General features: G+C 39.4%; 1 protein-coding gene and 1 long non-coding RNA gene across 6 annotated transcripts in view; one reads left to right on the forward strand and one right to left on the reverse strand.

The window, feature by feature from the left end:
• ENOX1 (ecto-NOX disulfide-thiol exchanger 1) overlaps positions 1 to 19,479 on the reverse strand; it is a 366,706-nt gene that overhangs the window by 226,345 nt on the left and 120,882 nt on the right. The window lies entirely within an intron of this gene.
• On the forward strand, positions 1,460 to 6,512 carry LOC118164751. Its single transcript, XR_004749651.1, has 5 exons — positions 1,460 to 1,569; positions 2,199 to 2,231; positions 3,219 to 3,388; positions 4,768 to 4,962; positions 6,289 to 6,512. It is a non-coding gene; the product is annotated as an uncharacterized LOC118164751 (long non-coding RNA).

Genomic DNA, 19,479 nt, shown 5'->3' on the forward strand with positions numbered 1-19,479 from the left:
CAAACACAAGATGTGCCGCTGGAAATTCCAACTGAACGCACAAAATAATTTCTTTCTAATGAGAGTGATGCAACAGTGGCACAGTGGCACAGAGAGGCTGCAGTATTGCCATACTTAGAAAGTTTCAAAATTCAGTGGGACAAAGGCCTAGGGGACCTCAACTAACTTAGATGCTAGCCTTTCCACATCAATTATTCCATGAGTTTTTGAACTTGGAAAACCATTTAGTACTTCTACAGACAGGTCGATATAAACCTCTAGTCTTTCAGAATTAAGGTGAAAAGATTCAAAAAAAGCTTTAGATAGATATGTCTTACTGGAGGAAGTCCAAAGGGCCACAAAGATGACAAAAGAACTGGAGCATCGTTGGTAGGGGGAGCGGCTGAAAGAGGTGGGACTGTTCTACCTGGACAAAAGAAAGCTCAGGGGATCTTATCTATGTGGATAAATAACTGAGGCAGGTAAAGAAAATAGTGCCAGACTCTTCTCAGTGGTACCCAGGAACAGGGCAAGAGGCAGTGAGCACAGACTGAAATACAGGGAATTCTGTCTCAACGTTAAAAAAAAAAAAAAAAAAAAAAAAAAAAGCAAAGCAAAACAAAACAAAACAAAAAATTTTACTGTTAGGGTCATTGAACACTGGCATGGTTGCCTAGAGAATCTGTGACATCTCCATCCTTGGAGATATTCAAAACCTGATGGGATGCAGCCCTGAGCAACCTGCTCTGGTTACCCCTGCTTTGAGGAGGAGGGCTGGACCAGATGTCCCCCAGAAGTGTTTACCTTCAACCTTCCTTTGATTTTTATGTATTAGACAGCATGATTCTGAAGGTTTTATGTTTATAACAAATTTTGATATAGGAATATATAAAACCTCATTTTTCCTGTGTCTAGCATGAACTCTTACAGGAAATATCTTAGTTCCTTTCTGACTTGCTTCACCCCTTTTCCCAGGCAGTTTTATGGTCAAGACAGAACTAAAGGAACCCCAAATTATGTGTCAGTACCTGTGATCCTACAAAAAATCCTTCATTTTTCCCCTCTCCAGAAAGTAGTGTGAGGTTCAGCCTGGGAAGGCTGACATCTGGACTCCAGAGAGATTTCCCATCAGAAGGATTCCCAGAGATGTGGACAACATAATAACAGAGAAACTTTCATGGTTCACTTCTTCCCTTCACAGTCACATAGCTTCCTGCCTCCCCCTTGCTGCTGCAGCAAGTGCTCACTCAGAAAAACAGCATTTGGAGAGGAATGTAAGTTTAAGTAAACATATAGCTGCAAATTCAAGGTCAGGAGAGTGTTCACAGCTACCTCTCCATCCTCTCCCACAAAGTGCTTCATGCACCAGGAAAAATCAGGGCAAGATTGCACATGCCTGAGTGAGTAGATTATGATAGGAAATGCTGGCTTATCTTCTGCTTTACAGCAACACACATTACAAATTGTCTGGCAGCTACTCACTCATTCACTCTCTCTGTAAATAACTATTCAATAAAATCTGATAGAACCATGCAAGGCACCAAAGCCTCTCTGTGATTTCCTCCATGCAACTGCCAGGCTGGAAAATCAGTGAGTCTCAAGGGCAAACTGCACGTGTAGGTGGGGAGAGGAGAGGCTGGTGGGTCCTCCTGAAGAAGTGCTGTTTTGGTCAAGTAAAATTTGTCTGCTTGCTTGATGTACGTGCTTCGTTATTATTATTATGTCCCCTTAGGTGACTGGTTTGTCTGTGTTGCTGACAGAGAGATCAGCTCTGCATCTCCAGGACTGACAAGAGGTCAGGACTGCACAGCAGGAAGGATGTGTGGCTTTCTCTCCCCAAACCTTGGCTCTACTCCAGACCTGCCAGAGCATCTCTCCCAATCCCTGGGAATGCTGGCGCCCCAGAGACTGCAAGAGAAACCCGTGCCTGTTTGCTGCTCTCAGACAGAGCAGTCATTTGTCCCAAAGCCCAGAGCCTTGGGCAATCTCTGGTGTATTTGGTTGTATTAGAGAATGTGTTAATTATGGTAATAATGCAACTAATATGGCTTAGAGAAGCGAGTCTCAAATGGTGCTTACGATTTCCTGCTTTTCCTTTGTATGCTGCCTAAACAAGCGGTTGATTAGAAATCAGCAGAAATTTAGGTATTTATGTATTTAATTTTTGTTAAGTGGCCATTTACATTTCATGTGTCTGCAATTTTTTCTCTCTTGCACAGATCAATTTTCTCTACCTGGAAAAGGGGAATAACGTAATTTGACACCTGCAATTTTCCGTGTTTACTGCAGCTTTTCAGATTGTGTCATAATTATACATATTTTCTAATTATGAAATCAAAATTTGGAAGAAGGCCTCTTATGATAGGGTAGAAAAACAACTGGATGTCCTAAGTTGTCTTTCTGTCAGTCTTAGAAACAATAATAGAGTTGTTCCCTCGTCCTAAATCACTGTTCTGTGCTGTTGACCCGAAGGTGACATCTACTGTCTTTTCTGCCCATGAACCTCACCTTCAAGAAACAATTTTTTTGTCAATTTTTTTCTCGCTTTTCCACTCTCATCTACTTTTCAACATAGCCAGAGGAGGAGACAGAAGACAGTTATTACAGTTATTGCAGTGAGAAAGCAATTGTGTCTGTAGTCACTGGGAGCAAACACAAAGCCCCACCACACTCGACAAAGCAGGATTAAGAACAGATCTCGTCCTGGAAAATTAAGCATTGCCATCATGATCTCTTATGCTTCCTTGTCTGAGCAAGGGACTTGGAAAGCATGCTCTTGACACAATGTTTCTTGGTGGTTGAAAGGGTAAGGACTGACAAGGAACTACAGTAGTTTAGAATTAATGTCCACGCAGTGCCAGGGTGTGAAGAGATGCTAAGAATGAGAAAAAGAGCAATTCAGACCCTCAGCAAAGGATAACTCCCTCAACAGAACAATATATTTCTTAACCACTGACATCCATTGACCTCCTTCCTTTTAGCCTATAAATCTTGCCAACTATCCTGACCCACAGAGACCTTTGATGCAAATACAGTAATTTAATGCAGACGTAATCCATTCTTTAATGATAGAGCATGCAGAAAAAGCTTACATGGGCTTCCCTGTACATGTAATTAGTAGATCAGAAGAATAAAACAATTAATTTCTCTCTGACCAGTTCAAGGAGATAAGCGTTTGTTTAATCCAAATTAAAATGCTCCTTTTTAAAAAAAAAAAAAAAAAATGTTCCTTCTGCCAGCCCAAACAATGGCACGTGATTACAGCTGAGCAAGAAGCAGTATTTGTATCCCACAAATGCTAATTAAAGGAGAACCAAAAGAAATTGTAGTGGGGTGAAATTACTGATTTCAGTTGTTGAAGACTTCTGTGAGGAAGCAGTAACAACTACCCTTGCCACAATAACAGCAGGTAGTCTGGAGCTTTGGGAACTCAAGAGAAACCATGGGAAAATAAGCGTTGAAGTCTGCAACCTGCCATTTGCCATCACACATCTCCAGTGAGCACCTCAGCACAAACCAGCCAGGGTTCCCCGTACAGGCATTTACTTGCAGGTTGTGAGCAGAAAAGTCCATCCTGGATTAGATCTTTTCACTGTGGAAATTGCACGGCTGCTGCTGTGTTTTTCCATCGCCTTTTCTTTTCCTCTGAGAACATCCTTTTCTACCAAATGCAGAGGTGAACACAGCTCTGGCCAAGAGGACCAGGCAGCTGTGATTACGTGGCACAGTTCAAGACCCTTCCCTTCACTGGACAGCACTGATTGGGATGCAGAGACAGTGTCCTTCTGGAGCCTGGTGAATCTATGTTACAACTGATGACAACGAGGATTTTCTCTGATGAGAAACTTATTCCTGCACATTGGCCAGTTCTAAAAGCGACCTCTAAACACTGAGATAAAACAGTGTCATTGGGAGTTGCAGTCTCTTCACCTCACATGAATCTTAAATTTGTTCTTCTTGCAGGAAAAATAAAAGATTAAAAAAAATCCATATTGGTAATTTAAAGTATCATGTTAGGAATCTGTGCCACACATTCCTGGGATTTTGGAATTGGTGAGAATGACAGGGAAGGAATGAGACTGAAAGTGATTTTAAAGGCAGTGCATTGTTTAATAAACATTAGCATGAAGCACGTGTGAATGCAAAACAGCTCAGACCAAGCTGCACATGGAAAGTGAAATACAAAGAAATATCTTCTAGCCATTTTGGGCAGCAGTTGACAGGTAAGATTTCCTGTAAAAGGGATGACAACATTGACCTTTAGAAAATTATCACCAGATAGCAGAGAAAAGCTTTCCTCTGTTTTTCCTGGGGGACGATGAGCTGCACACAGACAGGATGCCAAAACAAGACAAAAACCTGGAGGTATTTTTAAGTGTGCTGGGGAGCTACATACACCCTGAGATGATCAGCTCTGAAATAAAGCTCTAGGAACACAGAACTAACACGCTCATGAAATGTACTGATTATTACAAACACCAGCACTCTCTGCAGAGCCCTGCCTACAGAAAGGGCTCCATTAATTCATGTTAATGGAGTCGCCTCTCTCCAAAGGTGATTTTCGGGCAGGCTGACAAATTAAAGGGGAGATTTGTCCCCTGACACCAGAAACCTTTGCTGCCTGCACACACAAAAAGCAGGAGAGAAGCATCCTAAAATTGCAACCAGTAGCAACCTCTTGTAACAATAAGCTGGCAGGCATACGGATTTCAGGAGAAATTATATTAATTACTTGTACATATTCTACTTTACAGATGAATTAATGTTTCCCTTTTATGCTTTCTGTAGCTCTAGCAATCCACATGGCCGTTAAAACACAGACACAAACGTCACCCGAACATCCCATGTCAGCAGAGAATGACAAAGTCTCATCTCAGGCAGGGGTGGCACAAAGGACTTCTGACATCTGACTACCTGACTACTGAAAGGGAAGAAGTTCTGAAAAGTATTCTCATTTATCTGCTTTGCCCCTTTTCTTTGTAGGTATCTTCTAACAAGTAAGAATTCATTTTTTTTCCCCCTTTTGATGAGAGGCTTCTCTAAACGTGCCCTTTACAGAAGCATGGCAGAAACTAGTTGCTATGTGCGCTGGTACCAGTGACCCCTTGTGGAAGCAGATTATCTTCTCTTGGTTCATAAATCTACCTGTCAACCCTACCTGGAGAGCAGACAACTCATCAGTATGGATTACTGAAACCACTTGCTGGAGAAATAAAACTACAGCAAGATAGATTAAAAAATAAAACAAAGATCCCCCTTGGGATGTGACAATTCCTTTACCCCAGGCATAGAAAAAAATACAACCTTGAAATGGGGAAAAGTGATCTGCAGAACCAGATGCTGAGAAGAGAAATGCAGGAAAATGGCAAAGGAGCTTCAGCGACAATGCTTGATCCAATCTGGTTCAGAGCACAGGTTTACTTTATGGCTCATATTTATCACAGCCAACAATGCTAAACTGTACATTTCAAGGTTGCAACTATTTTTCAATTTATAAATCCCTATGGTTAGGGGATTTAAAATTCTGCCATAAAATCTTGGCCAATGTGACCATGGGCCAAGGGCACTTTTCTCTTGTTAATGCAATAATGAAACATTTTGCTTATGGCATTGGTGACTTATGGGTGGATTCAAAAAACAACTCAAGAAAAAAAAAATAATCAAGGAGTGGTTTCCAATGAAATCTACAAATTTGAAACTGTTTGTCCAAATGCTTGTTAGTAAAAAACAACTTTGATCCATGCTATGGTGTGGTAACTAGCAAAAGAATTTATTTAAATAGGTTAAAAGCACATTTATTGTAGCACTTTTTCCTGCTCCTGCACACCAAGTTTTTGAAATTCCAGCTCATAACACATAGTTCTGTAGTCCTCTAATGGAGAAATTCATCCAGCCCTGCTCAGCTGGAAGGACAATGGCCAATTAAAGAAGCAACACCTCGGGAAGGACAAAAGATTTATGAAGAAAAAGGATGGTCTGGATATGCAGTCTGGGCACATCCAGCCGACCCTTTCTGTCCATCTAAGACAGTTGTTATTTTCCCAGCAGTATATGTGCATATACATAAAAATGAAATTTTTAGTGTATTAATTAACCAAGAATAGCTAAATATATAGCTCCAGGGCTGTATGTGCTAACTCAGCACAAATCCAATGCCTTTCATAGGCCTCTTACTTACCTCAGCCAACATTACAGCCTGTACAACTACAGACAATCTCAAATTTCCTGACCTTGTCAGTCTGTGTGATAATGTTAACATAAACTTAAAGGAACTGTCATTTCTCTTTCTGAAACCCCTTTTCTCTTTAGATTGCAGGATCCTGAATCACAAGGAAAAGAAGGCAGATTTCTCAATTGCCTATAAGAAAATGACACCTGAGGCCAGCCAGATGTATGCAGGGACATATCCTATATCTGAAGGGAAAGATTTGGTTCCAAGGGCTGATAAATTACAAGTTTGGCCTAATAAAATTAAAGCATTGGTTTGTACCTATATTATTCTTCTTAAATTTCAAGAAAGGAAGGAAGGAAAAGGGAGGGAGGAAAAGGGAGGGAGGAAAAGGGAGGGAGGAAAAGGGAGGGAGGGAGGAAGGAAGAAAGGAAGGAAGGCAGGCTTAGAAAATTATTCTCCTTAAAAGGATTTTCTTTAATAAATATTAGCAATAAATAGTTCTCCACATCTATGGCGTCATTGTCCCTGACTTCAGGAGCTTCCTAAAACCAACAGACTCATGCCTGCATTTAGTTTGTATGGTGGACAGTAATAATTTTGCCTCATTTTACAGAACTGGGATGCACTGAAATGTTATGCTGCTTGCAAGGAAACATGTCAAAACCACAAATTGAAAATGCAACTAAAAGCTGCTGAGCTCCACCAACTCATGCTTACATGTTATCACTATCTCCACAAAAGTGTTAAAAACACCTACTCGAGATGATAGTCTTAAATGATTGGTGATCATGCAGGGAGAGGAGACATAAATAGACCTCATTAGAAAAAGTTAAGGTAAGAATTAGTTGTGCATTGGTGGCCATGGTACCAGCCCAGTGTGTGTTCCTGATCCAGAGCAAAAATAAACTAAAATGTTTCACTGTTTCACTGAGGAATCAGCTACCCCAAATTACTTTACTGAGCTTTACATGAACTCATTTCATTTATCAGGGGTAATGGTACATATCATATCTTACCCTTTAAACATGTTTGTAGAAATATTTTCAGCAATGGTAATTGTTTGCCACCATACCAACGTAAATGCAGTTTAGTACGTTGTTTCTTTAAAAATATAAATATATATATTAAAAGGAAAAAAAAAATCAAACAAAAACCAATTCATTGGAACAGCTTCCTTAGCATAATATTATCACCTTTATTCAATCCCATTTTTAAGCTATTGATCTTAAATTCAGATCAACCCCAAAATAAAAGGCCTCTGACAGAGATGTTAGTACTGCATTTCACAAAAAGGAAAGAATATATAAGCCAACAATTGGAAAACAGAGCTCAACAGGATGTCCTTGCTTTGAAAATTTTATCCCTAATGTGTATCGATGCACTTTTATCTACAGTCATCTTTTTTAAGGGATTCAATCTTAAAAAACCTTCCTCTTACAAGCATCCTGACTAGTTCATTGGAAAAGTCCATGAATATCAAGATGTCTTATGAGTAGAGGCTGGAAGATAGCGCATTTATATATTACAAGCTCGGTCTGTAAGCACAGCAGTAGACACCTGATTTACCTCAGCTCCTACACTAATACTAGCCAAATAACACAACCAGATAAATGAGAGGAATGATACTTACACACCAGTTTATCTCAGATTTTCTCTTGCTGAGGCCTAGTCTGGACAGCTTGCCTTACATCTAGCTGTGCCTTGCACCAGGAACCACCCTGTGATGTGAACAGGACAGCTTGTGAATGGAGGCACAGCACCACCCAAGCAAGGCTATCAGCAATCAGCTCCACCTGGGAGTGCTGATCATCCTTCCTGAGAGCCACCATGTCAGAGATTAGGGCCAGCGAGTAATGCATTAAAGCTAGCACTGGCGGCCCTCCGGCCAAATGTACTATGTCCTTCCTAAAAGCCTTCATGGCTGACTAAGCACCATTTAAAATAAAAGGAGTAACCATAACAAGCACTTTTTCCTTTACAAGGGAAAGCAAGTAATCTCTCCAGGTCAATTCTGAATGACCGAGAACAATCTTATTTTACCTGAACTCATGCAGCACCTCCAGACTTCCCCGTGGTTCTCTCCCCATTACTTACAGCATATAAAAAGGGCAATTTAACTGTTGGAATTTATATTTGGGGCTTTTTTCAGCACTGTTTTCAGAAAATAGCAGATGTTGGTTAATGATCTTTAGACATTAGATCATAAACCACACTCATTTCAAACACTGCAATCTCAGTGATTATTTGTATATCATTAAGCAAAATCCTCAGAGCAAGCTCAGTATATTTCCTTATTGTTTCATTTAAATACAAGAATATCAGATGACTTTTTATTTCATATTTTCCAATTCACAGGATATTGACAGGTTCTTCCTTTCCCTTTGTTCCCTCTTTTCAACTAAGATACATGTAAGCACAGTGTCATTACCAAGTGCAACGTTTCTTCAGATTCACACCACCTGACACAAGGCAAGTGACATCTGCCCTCACTGAGACACTGGATGAGCATTAAAACCGAATCTTGCAAGCTTCCTTCTTCACAGAGCCACACAGTGCACTGGTCCCAGTGAGGTGAATGATCTCGTTTAAACTCCAGAAATAGAATCTGATTGTTTATATGAAAGCAAAGATAGATGGGTTGAAGTTAAGCTGGTAAGGGTACACCTAAGGGAGGCTGGCCACACCGTGACGGCACGTCAGGCTCACTTGGGGATGCCCACCAGCTATCCATCTTCCCACACTTGCCTGCACACAGCTCTTCACAGCAGGGCTTGGGCTAGTGGGGAGCAGCATGGGCAGGCAGCAGGGAGATGCAGCAGGCTCACACAGACCCCCCATTCAGCATGAGCAGGGAAGCAGAACTGCCTCTCAGGGTAGAAATGTCTGGTCTAACCACTGCTGGTTTACTCTATTTAGTAACATACCTGTTGTCTGTCTTTTCAAATGCATGGGGTGTATGTATATGCAATGTATAGACAGAGAGAGATAGGAAATCTTACATGCCTGCATATCTATCTGTATATGTCTCTATATGGATAGATATCTGTTTTTGCGAACACATTAACAACACTACATGCTAAATACTAAAATATATCTATTAACACACATATAAAGTAAGATTCTATCTCATAATATTCACACATTCAGTTTTATCTAACTATCTGTTGGAAACATTATCTAGGCTTCTGATTCATTAGAACCACACTTAAAAAATAATAATTACATAATATATGCTGAGAGATGCCTAGATACGTGACAGATAAATTAGTTTCATTTGAACACATGTAGTGTATGAAAGAAAGTAATTCAATAAACATTGTGGCTCTCATTCTGCAAAAGCATATGTGAGTCCCAGGGAGTTCAGTAGTAATAACTCAAATTATTCATGGGCAAAAGTGTTTGCAGATCAAGGCTATATGTACGATTTGGTTGTTACATTATGCTAATTTTGGATCTACTATTTCACCATAAAATCTGACAAGGCAGAGTCATTTATGAGACATAAATACAGAGAATTGAATTATAGAGAGTTCTCTACATACATAACAAGATCAATTATTAATTAACATTTGGAAATGAAGATATGTTACCTTACAGGAATTATTTCAGGGCATCTATTGACAACACTGACCATAGAGTAGACTCCTTTCTGTTTGATCTCTATTGGCCTCCATGACCCCAGGAAGAGTTGTGCCCTGAGTAGCGTGTGCCACACAACCCAACCATTTGCAGTTTTTTATAAAAGGGACCCCAAGGAGCCCTTCTGCCCAAACCTGGCTCTCACGGCATGATACACATCACACTGCTTCCACCACATTCACATTGATCTTCTTTTCCCTTTTCAAAGTCTGCTCTGATCCCTTCTTCCCACAGATCCCTGGTAGATAGCTGGAACAAGTTAAGACCACGCATCACATAGGCCTGCTTAAAGGAAGATATTATATCATTACCTGACTGCTACTGCCATTCAGGTAGAGAATTACCTCTCTGTCCGTCCAACAGGCCCTGTGCTGTTGTAGTTAGCAGAGTTCTGCTGGCATTAATAGAGCCATACAGATTTACATCTGTGAGGGCCCATCTCATACACTCGTGGACCTCTGCTCAGCTCTCTTAGATACTCTAAAAAAATGAGATCCAATCTAAGCACATTATCCAGGCTTCTTCAGCAGCCTCTTTTTGCCTTTGGGGACTTCCAGAGGGTATTTGTTCCCCTGTAACACATCATCATGGGTTCCTCTGACTGAAATGCGGACACCTCCCTCAGAGGTGGTCACTCCTAACACCTTTCAGTTTTAACAGCAAGAAACACTTTTGGGGTGCAATCTGATTTTGCATGTCTGTTCAGAGCTGAGATGATTCCTGCCCTTGAAATGCCTGTTTCTCTCCATGCAGGATGACTAGCTCTCATGTGGTTGACAAAAGTCATCTCACTATTGTGAGAGTTTCATTAGCAGCAGTGCTTACTCTTAGCAAAATAAAGCACAAGTACCAAGTGTTAACTAAAAATAAATTTTGAACAAACTAATACTTGCAAAATTAGAGATAGATATCTTAATGCAAGGCAGAATTCTTACTTTCCTCCTCTGTGCTTTCTGGACAGTTTGGGGAGCTCATGTTGTTACACACGAGCATAGACATTTCTGAACAGAACCCAAACTTGCTCTCTATCCTGTCTTCAACAATCTTCACTAGAGGAAGTTTTTCAGAGGAAGTCTCACCCCCCCCAAAATGAACCAACCAACCAACAAACAAAAACAAACAAAAAAACAGACACCAAAACCCACCCATTAAGAAAAAAAAAAAAAAAAAAAAAAAAAAAAAAAAAGCCACAATTACTGATAATCTTTATGCAGACTTTCTGGCCCCTAAATAGTCATAACTTTGCTGAAACCATAAAACATAAAGCTTAATATTACTCAATTAAGTTGTTTGTATTAATTGTTATAAAGCTGGAACAGTGATGTGTGGAAACCTCAACCTTAGTGGAATCTAGATAGTTAAGGTACTGACTAAGCAACACTTTGAGGCATGGAGGTCCCCAGTCTTAAGGAAAATTTCCTTTAAATTAACATTAAATAAATGACTCAGGTTTGCCATACCCCATTGTGAGAAATTGTGCTGAATTAAAGGAAGGGAAATAAAGACAGGATGAAGTAAGGGACACTGTTTTCTTTAATGCTGCATCCATAACCTTAAGTACCCATTTGGAGATACCGGTGATCTGGTCTGCAGTTGGTCAGGGCATCCCCACTTACATTTGGTGAACTAAACGGTGTTCCTTAAAAGCCTTGTCCTGTATTTTCATGAAGCTGTCCTTTATTCCCTTTCAGCTTTTGTGGCTACTATAGGAATAATGCACTTTTCAAGGTGGATAATAAAAACTACAGAAGGAACCAGCTCTAGATGAGTTACAAAACTGATGCCTTCACCACCACCTTATAGGCATTAACATCAGGAAGCTTTCTCAAGAAAGAGGGGGTTAGGAGAGACAAAGAACACAGTGGAAAATACCAATAAAATGTAAACATAAATGCCACTAATAAATCACAGGTACAGCATATAACTCTACATAGTAATTCCCCAAAAGACAGTCCTAATCAATAATACATACATAACTCTTCCAAATTTGCTAATTTGTTTTTGACCAGTATAGAACCACTCCCTAATTTCCAAGTGCTGTCCAATGACTCTTTGTATTATGTAAAGCACGTGATTTGGACATGTTGACTTCTCTAATTAGTCTATAAATATTTGACTTTTACCCACTGCTTTGGTAAGTGTGATAATTGCTGGGGAAAGGCCAAAACATTTATGGTCAATCAGATGATGAGAAAAGGAATATGGCCCTTTCAGTGAGTAAAATGTAAGGCATTATGTGGCAAGGCAGAAGCTATTAGCAGGATCAATATTTCTCCTAGTACCTTAATAAATCATTATATCAAAGAACACTTGCAGGATGAAGAAAACCTCATTCTACCAACAAGGATGCTTCCAAATCAGCAAATAAAACATCATTTAAATTACAAAGACCTAATTGGTGTACAAAGGCAAATGGCAAGCATAGAATACAGCCCTGTGATGCTAGGCATGTAAGCGTTTTGAATCATTAGTGAAGGAAGAAAAGGAGAAAGACAAAGAAACAGCTACACTAAAAACTACACAGGCATAATTTGCAAATTGTAAATATGCATGAACCCACCACACTGTAACTGACTGATGACACCACGTTTGGTGTAGATATCACAGGTGGTTGAACCAGAGGAGCACCTGGGAAATAGGATGGCCTTTGGTACCTTTACTATCGTACTGAAAAGAATTAAATTGTTGTTATTTGCAGGCTTCTTCCTCCTCTTCTCTTTAGCTAGCTGTAGGGTTATAAGAATAAGCTAATATTTGTAAAAATAAGAGTGAGGGAAGGTAAATATTCTACAGGCTGTTTTGAAGCAGGGAAACATATTCTCAGCAGACACTGCATATCACTGCTTACTTGATACAGCTGTAATCACACATAGCTATAAGGCTCTCTTGGCCACAAGACGGAGAAGGAAGATCTAAGTAGAGCTTATTGGAGTTCTGTTCAAGGAGGGACCATGATCATGTACATGTACTATACAGTAGGTAACCCTCCCAGCATACATATATGGCTGTGAGAAGAAGATAAGGGATGGCAAATGACTTCATCTGGTGTAGACAACCTACTTGTTGCTATGGAGCATAGTAGCATTCTGCTACCATTTTCAGAAATACCAACTCACAGCACTTTTGATTTATTGTGTTACCTCTCAATCTAATAGAGAAATGATGAAACCTACGAGGGACAGAGTCACTAGAGTAATAACTTGACAAGTTCACACTAGGGGCAAAATGTAATCTACTGTTGCAACCAGTATTCTGTTTTATTCTTTTGTGTGACTACTATGGATTTAGTTCTTTACTGTAGAGTTATTATAGAAAAGCACATGCTTCTTCATTGTTTAGTCACTACTCATGATCTCTGTCACAGCCTTGGAAGCTTGTTCCTAATTTATTCAGAGGCGACAATTACTTTGTGGATGTCAAAGTGGGTACTTTTTGGTTCTTTAGTTCATATTTCATAGACTCCTAATTTCATACAGCTGACACTTTAGAAGGTCAACTGTCATCTGGCTGGAAAGCTGACACCTCAAGAAAGTAAACAATGCCTGCAAAGGAGAGAAGAAGGAGCATCCTGTTGCTATGTGATAGCTCTTCTCCCCACTCTGAGACGGCAGAGATGCTACTCGCCTGTCAAAATTCCCTGCTAAGGCAGAATTTTAGCCATATGGCAATTGACCTTAAGAGGTGCTGGCCATATGCGTTTCCACCATATGTCTCGATCTTTGAATTAAATGCATACACAAAAATGAACAATGTCCAAATGTTTCATGCTCTGAACTCTCTATATGGATGTATTTATTTTCTCAAACTGTAATTTATTCCAAAAAGTAAAGCAGATCAGCCTCTCCATAAGTTATGCCTTGAATCAGTTTGTTGGCTGGTCCTTCTGTTGTAGAAAACACATCAATCCTGCTTTACAGAGCATAACATGCCAACTTCAGCAGTAAAGAAACCTGTAGTTTATATACTTAACTGCCTGTAGGCCTCCCAAGGGTTCTTCCTATTTTCCTGTAGAGATTATGCATTCTTCCCCTCATCTGATACCCACTAGCACATATCAACATATCTCTGCTACTATCCCTGATCTAGTTTAAAAAGCAATTGGAAATACCCTTTTTTGCCTGAATCCTAAAGTATTACTTTTGCTTGGCATATATCAGCTTTGTAGACTGTAAACCAGTTGGGGCAGGGACTACTCCTATTTGTTTATGTGTTTAATGGCCTAAAGGCATTATCGACTTTATTAGTCAAATTATAAGCAGCAGATGGGATCATTGTGAGCATGACCCAAACTATAGTGATTGTGTTCAGCGTGATCACAGGGGGAAGGCTAATAGAGGAAGTGCGCCCTTTCAATTCTATTATCATAAACATCTTTTATTTCGGTGCAGTAAAAAGATGCACTGACTCTTCAAACAAATAACCAAGAGCTATTGGGATGCTAGTAAATAGATTCAGCAAAGACTCAGGATTTTCTTATTCTAGTCAGCCTGAACGATTAATTAACAGCCTCCTTGTTTGTCATTAATTTTGGTTGCCATAGTAGCCTCTTTAAATGGTTTCTAACAAACAAGGAAGATGTATCTTTCTTACACTCAATCGATCAAAAACAAATGATTTCACATTAATTTTTGTTTCACTATGACAGTAAAACATAGTGAATCATTACAATAGGGCCTTCTGAGAAGGATAAGGTGTCAGTTTAAAACCATAGACATCTTAAAAAGCAGACCCAGGGATTAAAAGGGAAGGGCCACTTGTATGCAAACAAAAATACTGGCTCCAAAAGGAATTTTAAAAAATGACAACTATCAATAAATAATACATATTAAAGAGGTTCTAGATTTTTTTTTTTTACTCCAATTAATCCAATTTTGCTAGGATATAAATACTTCCACACAGTGTTTTTTTGCTCAGAATTCACAGCTGGTGAGACATGAAGGAGGAAAAACATCGTAAAAGAATTTCCCAACAAAGAGAGTTAAAATGAATTTATTGAAACAGAGGAATTTTTCATCCACTTCAGGTTGCTTGGATCATAAAGAGAACAGCAGCCCACAAGGGAGATGGGAGGGGGAGGCACATGCCTGCAAACTAAATGCAGAAGTTCTGGGCATCATGTGCCCAGTTTTCGACATGTTTAGAGAACTACAGGCTGCAACCTGCAAATTGGATCAATATGTTTCTTGCCTGATAAATTCCAGGAGAGAGATAACAGGCCCATTATTGGAAAAGATTGTTGTTGCCTTTCTTCTAGAGGACAAGGTGACAGATTCTCTTAAGGCAGTGACTGCTCTTCGCTTCTTCACAAAACCATGCTTTGAAGATCAGTCATTCTAAACATTTCCCCATCTGTATACTGTGTCTGTGTTGGAAGGGGAAGCAGGGAAGAGCTAGAGCATTGCAATGTAGCCAAATTACTCATATTTCCTTGATTAAGGAGCTAATAACAAACGCAGATACAAAATGCTGTAGACATATTTGTCACCTCCCTCCATCAAGAAATAAACATGAAGATAATGGGACTTGTGCTCCTTGTTATATCGGTCATTTCCTACAGACATACCCAAATGCCCTTGAAGATTTTCTTATGCTATGGATACGTAAAGTCATTGACTCAGCTACAGATCAAAGCACATTTAGACCTTACTGGGATCCCCTTACTGGGTTTTGCTCTTTTCCACATACCTGAAAGAGCTGAAGGGCAGTATTTGGCCATTTCCCATACTGACTAAGGAATCTGAATACTAAAGTGCTTGGGAGATCATGCAGCCATGAAAACCATGCTGCCACAAATAGAGAATGACGCTAAGAACATGCAAAAGTCTTGATTTTAAAATATATATATATATATATATATATATTTTCCCACAGTTTACACATTCACTTTCTTTTTGTTCAGTTTTGTGCTGGTAGGACAGTTTCTCTCTTGGGACAGGGTCTATAAGCTAGAAAACAAGATAGAATATGTAGAAATAACGGGAGCAGGGAGCGGGAATTTGCCTCTCTAACAGCACTGCGTTGAGGGATACAAGGCCTTTGATGTTGGTAGGCATACCAGGGGCTTGTTTTTGACACATTCCCCATTCCGCCACTTCCCCTCAGCTGCCTCTGTTCAAGCGTGTGCCTGGCCATGCTCCAAAATGGGGTAATTTTAAAAATAAATTAAATTAAATTAAAAAAAAAAAAAAAAAAAAAAAGCTTGGATCCAATTTAGAAGAAATCTGTTAGACTACTAAGCACAGCTCAAGGAAGGGTAATCTCTGGTGGTGAGTGTGGAAATGAGAGCTTGAAGGCGATATGCTCTGAGATCAGATCTGTATAGGATTTTGATATTCAAATATCAAAGTTTTGATACTCAAAGGAGTATCAAAATGCAGTCTAAGAGCAAAAAGCAGGTATGATTTTCATTCTTAGTAGTTATTTTCAACTGGACCTGTTTCTGTCTATCTATTAAACCTCTGGGGTCAGAGCTGGGGCAATAGCAGAGAATGTTTAAAAATTTGAACCTGCTTTCAACCTGTGACAGCACATGGGATATAAGAAGGAGCTAGGACAGTGAGGTGAGAGTTTTAGGGGACATGGGGCATTAATCCATTAAAAGAGGCTCCTCCACTGCTCACAGAACAATTTGTTTTTAGGGATCTGTTGTGCATGACTGTGCTTTTCCTGAGCAAATGCAAGATTTTTCTGCTTAAGGTTGGAGACAACTGGAAGCCACGTAAATTTTCTATTGCTGCTGAGGCCAAGTTAACTGCACTGAGTCAGAGTTAATTAACACTGCCAAACATGCCAATCTATTAGTTTGTACTCGGCATCATGCTAGTTGTGGTACACAGCTTCTGGTTGGCCTGGAAATTGGGCCAAGGGAACTCCTATCCAGGAGAGAGCTGTGTAGACATAACCCTTATTTGAAGGTCTATGGACTCTCACTGACCACTTGAGACCTAGAGAATTGAAGTATAAGCAGGTCATTTCAAACTTTTGTGGAGATTTTGCAGAAAGAACTACAGAAGGAGGACCAGAGGAGAAAGGAAGGAACTCTGGACCCAGGCCATAGACTGCTGAGTTACAGCTTTCTACTGGGAGTGCTAGGCAAAAAGTTTGTAGCCTGAACATATGCCTGGAAGGCCTGAGATTGCAGAGCAAAATTTATGCTTGGTTTAGACTCCATGGTCTGAAGAACATCACTACTACTACTCATCACTACTACTCATACTACTACTACTACTACTCACTACAGTGGTGAGACTGTCAGCAGTCCAGTAAATGGCCAGAATATGCAGTGAAATGTCTTCATAGAAGCAAACAAAATACTGCCAAAAAGGACACCCACATAGACTTAATTTTTCTATTATTACTTAAAGACCTTACAATAGCATATTAACTGGGGCTATCAAACAATTACTTTTTCCAAAGTCCTGCCTGATGGCACTGCAAGCTCTCTGCTGTTTGTATGGCTCTCAAAAGGCACTTTCCAACTGAAATCTAAATGCTCTTGAACCTACAAAAAGAAACCACAATGAAAAACAGAGGTGGCAAAATCAAAGATTTAACGGAGGAAGGAAGGATTAGAAGACTGACTGTTACAAAATCTGGAGGCAAAGGTCTCTAGCATTGAAGGGGTATGTTCCTGGAGGGCTTATAGAAAGATCAGAGGCTCAGAATGCTCAGACAACTGTGGGTGTAGAGTTCATTGGGCTCAGATAGTGCATGTCATTGATTTCACTCAGATGTGACTGACAGAAGAACCTGACAGCAACTGGTCTGCAGAACTTTGGCCAGGATTTCTGAGACTGCTGAACAGCTCGCCAAGGGGAAAAAATGTATATACATATATATATATATATATATATATATATATAATTCTAGACTTCATGGCTCAAGATGCTTTGTCTTTAACCTGGTACTCTGTAATCATGTCCTTTTCCTTCTCCCCTTTTTTCTTTACCACCCCTAAAGGCCACATGAAGAGGGAAGAATGAAATATAAGGGCACTTTGGATGTTTTCAGTGAAGTGAAAGAAACTGAGAAAAAATGTGATTAACTACGTAAGTGAATTGGTAGCCTTTAAACATTAAAAGAATTACATTTTGAAGAAATTAAGTTTCCTCTGAGAAAACCACGACTTGTCAATTTTATGAACAAGTTGCCATGTTTCAGATTCAGCCCTCTCCTGGATTTAACATATAACCTTTCCTTTCAAGGTCTCTGGTCCCTCTGAAATTTTTTTTCTTTATTCTCTTTGGTGCTAGTTCCTAGTTATTAATTAGATCAACTCAATTTTCCACTGCGACTGTAAGAATAGTGACATCTGTGTGTTATCTGTCAAGTACTGCCATAACTGTCTTCAATTGCTCTTGTAAATCTAGTGCCTCTGTGGAATCCCATGTTATAAAAATTGTATGCTGTCTTTCAAAGTCCTTTCTCTAGTCTGTGTAACACTGCAGTGTACTTTTGGTAGGAAGATGTAAAAGTGGAAAACCTTCATAAGAAAAATATTAAGTGCTATTGTAAGAATAACACTATTAGCAATAGCGAGAAGAAAGAGTTGGTTTGCTTATCAATGGGATGAAAAGCCATTTGAAAGATCAGCTGTGATCAGAAAGCCAACAGAGTTAACACTGGAGACAAAAGAGTAGAAATTCAGGTTATAGTAGGGAAAAGAAGACTAGAGAGCACCAAAATAAGTTAAAACTTTTCAGATTGTCTGGGCCTTAAGAATTTCACACGAGAATATGTATATAACTAGCTGAGGAAATCTAGAGCTGTTGGCAACTATCTGTGAGAGGGAGGAAACAGTCAACTCATCAAACACCAAATGGGAAATAACCAAACAGATTTAGTCTTGCTAAGAACAATTTGAGGTTATCCAGTGGATATCAGGCTTAACCAGAGTCACTGTCATGTATTTATGAATGTCTGATTAGAAATGTAGAGAAGAGTGTTATCTACAAGACACATAAGGGAATTCTGCTTTATTACTTCACTTTAGAAAGACTTCAACAACAACCTTAGGTCCCAGGTTGGAAGCCACATTTTAAGGAGGACATGACCAATTGACACTGAGTTACTCCACAAAACATGACAAAAATTGAAGGAGCAAAATGTTGTTTAATATAAAGAAGATGAGACTTGAAGGAAACATAACAAAAGACTTTGAAAATAGTCAAGGTGGCTACAAAGAATATATAATAATGGGAATAAAGCATCCTTGTACACTGAAGATAGGACAGAAGCAACTTACAGGTCAAGAAATAAGAAAAACACTTTTCTAATGGTAAGAAAAATTAGGCCTTGGAATGAATTGCCCAGAGTGGAGGTACAATGCTGGCCATCAGTGGCGGCCTTGAGAAATGGGTTGGTCATCCAGAGCTCTGCTGGGAAAAGCATCGGTATAGCTGATGTAGGATCCTCAAGCTATTTGCTAGTTTTCTACTATTTGAGGAAAAAACTGTGTCTAGTTAGCTGGAGATATTTTTTTTTCCTTTTTTAAGTTTTAAGATATTTGGGGAAATAGAATGTTTTACCCTTTTCTTGGTTAATTTTTAATAATGTTCTGAAAGCTCAAAGTTAAAAAGTGCTTTGACCCAAGATTTTCTTTCATCTTTTTACTTTCATTTTTGCTGTTTGAGCAAACTGCCTGGTATTGCTTTCCTCTGATTCTTATAAAGCCTCTTGAACACAATATT

This window comes from Oxyura jamaicensis, chromosome 1 (assembly GCF_011077185.1).
Source record: "Oxyura jamaicensis isolate SHBP4307 breed ruddy duck chromosome 1, BPBGC_Ojam_1.0, whole genome shotgun sequence".
NCBI lineage: Eukaryota > Metazoa > Chordata > Aves > Anseriformes > Anatidae > Oxyura > Oxyura jamaicensis.